Source organism: Galeopterus variegatus, unplaced genomic scaffold (assembly GCF_000696425.1).
Source record: "Galeopterus variegatus unplaced genomic scaffold, G_variegatus-3.0.2 Scaffold18613, whole genome shotgun sequence".
NCBI lineage: Eukaryota > Metazoa > Chordata > Mammalia > Dermoptera > Cynocephalidae > Galeopterus > Galeopterus variegatus.
The window spans coordinates 3,747-8,043 of NW_007744724.1; the positions used below are offsets into that span (position 1 = coordinate 3,747).

A 4,297-nucleotide genomic window follows, 5' to 3' on the forward strand; every position below is an offset into this window, starting at 1 on the left:
TGGCGCTCCCGCCGAGGGTTCGGATCCCACATACAGACCGGCCGCTCACTGGCTGAGCGAGGTGCGGGCACAACACCGAGGGTTGCGATCCCGTTGCCGGTCCCGGTCCGTTACGGGCGTGACACTGAGGGTTGCGATCCGTTGCCGGTCACGAAAAAAAGACAGAAAGGAAAAAAAAAAAAAAATTCAACTAAACATTTCTCTAAGGGAGGTACAGACGCATGGCCAAAAAGCACTTACAAACATACTCATCCTCGCCACTGAGGAAATGTGTACGGAACCCCTGTGACATCATACTTCACACAAATCACAAGGGCTGTCATCAAAAAGACAGTCAATACAAAGCATTGACAGGATACACAGGGATTGTAAAATGGTACAGACTTGTAGGAGACTTGACTGGCAGGTTTTCAAGCTGTGAAATGTCATGTGACTACCTGGCCAAGCAATTTCATGCTGGAGACAACCCAAGAGAACTGAAAACATATGTTCCCACAAAAACTCTGTATATCAGCGCTCCCAGATCAACGTCACTCAGGCTAGCCAAAGAGTCAAAACCACACAGATCACCAAGGAACAACACTGGAGAACAGGGAGACAAATGCACACAGACACACACACACACCCATGACACATGGATGTGCTCCACACCTTTGCACCCAGGCCCTACACACAAACACACACACACGCACACTCCACGACACATGCAAGTGCTACACGCACCTTCGCACCCAGGCCAGATGCCACAAGTCAGGAAGGGGGCCACACACCTCGCAGCACAGAGGGTGGTCAGAAGGCCAGCCATGCCCATGCATACCCCTTCTCCCTCCTCTACCAGCTGGGGCTGCCTTCACCTGACCACTCCCCCTCCCCAGGAAGGCCACAGGAAGCCAGGCTTCTGACCTGGCTCTGCCACTGCCCAGCCAGCTGCACCATAAGCCAGTCCATTCTCTCCAAGACGGTAGCAGCAAAGGTGCAAGAAGACGGTGCCTGCGTCAGGAGGGCAGGGGGTGGGAAGCCCCATCCACACAGCTCCATGCAGCCCAGAAGTCCTGCTGCGCCCTCGGCTGAGACCCTTGGGAGGTCGTGGGCAACTGGTGGTGGAGGTGGGGTGAGGGGGGGCAGGGCCACCCACTGTCATCTTCAGGCTGTGGGGAAGTGGGGAGCATGGCCCCCATTTACATGGACACTCCTCACTCAGGAGAAAAGCCCTCCCCCTTCACCAAACAGCCCAGCTTTCCAGGAGAGAAGGGGCACTGGCGGGCCCTAACTCACAGCTGGTGGCCATCACTTCCCTCAGCTCTCAGGCCTGTGGGGAGGAGCTTTACTGTCACCAATTCCCAGAAGGGAAGCTGAGGCACAGAGATGACAGGACGTGTCTCAGTCTGCCCAGCTGGACAGAGGCCCAGGCAGGATCCAGGACAAAGTCCCTCTCTTGCCGAAGCTGTGCTGGCCTTGCCCACTGGGCCATGGCACTGACTCCGAGCAGCATCAGCCCTCAAGGGAAAAGAGCTGTAGAAGGGTCCTCTGCATTCACAGCGCAGCACCCCACAGGGGTCAGTGAGGACCTGCAGGAGCTCAACGAGATGAGATGGCCAGCAGGAGTGCTGCCATGCACCTGCCTGTGTCCTCCAGGACAGCACAGGTGAGGCCTTGCCAGTTGTCTGTCTGCCTCTCTGCTCTAGGATGAGAGCAGCCTGAGTAAGTTCACAAGCTGAGGAGGCAAGACTCCTATGGGAGAGGAGGCAAGAGCCAAAGCAGGTCTCGGTGAGATGGGAGTGGGGGCTCTTCCCCTCTCACAGATGGCCGAGTCAGAGGTGAGCCACAGAGAGGACCACCACTGGGCCAGGGCGGTGGTGGCAGGGCTGCCCAAAACCTGTACCTTCTCCACAGTGTGAGAAGCACAGTCAGCTGAGTGGGGTTTCCACAGAAAGGGAAGCACTGGGTGGAGGTGGGGGCTGAAGGGCGAGGTATGGACTGTGGTGTCCTACTGGGGGAAGGGCAGAGGGAGCCACAATAGGACAAGGAGAGGGTGACCCCAGCTCTGCCTGGGACCAGAAGGCCCATCGCGCAGGTGGATTTCTTGCCTCCAGTCTCAGAAATGGAGGCAGAGTAACAAGCTGTGGAGCTCTAAGGGAAGGGAGGCAGGAAGACAAGAGATCAGAGCCCCACAGGGCCCACCCTGTATCAGGTTCTGCAGAAGCAGCTGAGAGACTTGGAGAAAGGTGGGCAGGAAGGGGAGCCACTGAGGCTGGGCAGAATGTGTGGCCAGAGAACAGGTTGCTGGCATTTCAGGGTTCAGAGGCAAAACATCGCCCAGCACAGACAGCAATGCCAGATGGCTGGACTCTGAAAAGCCAGAGATAGGAGCCCTACAAGGTGCCCAGAACAGGAGGGAAAGGGGGCAGGGGTGAGAGGTGGGGGTGAAAGGTGCAAGGGTGAGCAGAGGTCAGGGTGCCCAGGGGCAGCTCTCACAGGTCCCAAGGAGGACCCCTGACAGAGGCAACACCATCATCCTCACATAACTCAGAGGCAACCCTGGCCAGGTGCCAGACTGCTGGACCCAGGTGGAAAGAACTGGGCCAGCCCTCACCAAAGCCTACTGCCCATGGCAACCTCAGCTCAAAGCCAGAACCTCCTCAGCACACTCAGAGCCAGGTCCTCACCTCCGCTCTGAGCTTCACCATGCCTCTCTTCTCCAAAGCTTTCCCTGACTCCCACCAACACCCCGTGGCTCCTCCCCTGTTGGCCTGCTCCATCCGCTGGTCCTGAGAGCAAGGCCAGTCTCTCAGACAGGAGGGCAGCTCTGTGCCTCCAGCCACTTGCACTGGAGGCCTGTGGGACTGGTATGCACTGGTGACCAGTGGGACAGGACAGGCTGCGGAGATGGACGCACCATCCTAGCCCTTTCAGGTAGGAGGCTCCAGATGCAGTGATACAGGCACTGTCCGCCATGCTGATAGCAACAGGCCATAAGCTGGCCCTGCAAGCCTAGTCCAAGCCACACTCAGAAGCTTGCAGGGTCCACTCCCAATCACACACTCAAGCTGATTTCAAACACTTCCTCATTTCAAAACTTGCTAAAAGCTACAGTAATGAAAACAGCAGCATACGGACCCGTGGAATAGAACACAGAGCCCAGAAATAATCCTTCACATATATGGCCAAGGGATCTTCAACAAGGGTGCCAAGACCATTCAGTGGGGAAAAGAGCATCTTTTCAAAAAATTATTCTGGATAAACTGGCAAAAGAACCAACTTGGATCCTTACCTTAAAACACATACAAAAATGAACAAAAAAATTTTAAAAGACTTAAATGTAAAAGCTAACATAATAAAACTCTTAATACAAAACTTAGGAGGAAAGCTTTATGACACTGAACTTGGCAATAATTTCTTAGTTATGACACCAAAAATACAGAAAATAGAAGAAAAATAGACAAATGGGGCTTTATCAAATTTCAAAACTTTTCTGCATCAAAGTCCACCATCAATGGGCCGGCCCAGTGGAGCACTGGAGAGTGCGCCGCTTGGGAGCGCGGCGGCGCTCCCGCTGAGGGTTCGGATCCCATGTGGAGACCGGTTACCGCTCACTGGCTGAGCGCGGTGCGGGCATAGCGCCGAGGATAGCGATCCCGTTACCGGTCAGTAAAAAAAAAAAAAAAGGAAAAAAAAAAAAAAAAAAAAGTCCACCATCAAGAAAATGAAAAGGAAACTCACAAAATAGAAGAAAATCTATGTTACAANGGACTGTGGTGTCCTACTGGGGGAAGGGCAGAGGGAGCCACAATAGGACAAGGAGAGGGTGGCCCCAGCTCTGCCTTGGACCAGAAGGCCCATCGCGCAGGTGGGTTTCTTGCCTCCAGTCTCAGAAATGGAGGCAGAGTAACAAGCTGTGGGGCTCTAAGGGAAGGGAGGCAGGAAGACAAGAGATCAGAGCCCCACAGGGGCCACCCTGTATCAGGCTCTGCAGAAGCAGCTGAGAGACTTGGAGAAAGGTGGGCAGGAAGGGGAGCCACTGAGGCTGGACAGAATGTGTGGCCAGAGAACAGGTTGCTGTCATTTCAGGGTCCAGAGGCAAAACATCGCCCAGCACAGACAGCAATGCCAGATGGCTGGACTCTGAAAAGCCAGAGATAGGAGCCCTACAAGGTGCCCAGAAGAGGAGGGAAAGGGGGCAGGGGTGAGAGGTGGGGGTGAGAGGGGCAAGGGTGAGCAGAGGTCAGGGTGCCCAGCGGCAGCTCTCACAGGTCCCAAGGAGGACCCCTGACAGAGGCAACACCATCATCCTCACATA

General features: G+C 55.0%; 1 long non-coding RNA gene across 2 annotated transcripts in view; it reads right to left on the reverse strand.

Moving 5' to 3' along the window:
- LOC103582944 overlaps positions 1-4,297 on the reverse strand; it is a 14,505-nt gene that overhangs the window by 1,443 nt on the left and 8,765 nt on the right. The gene's annotated exons all lie outside the window — the stretch shown is intronic.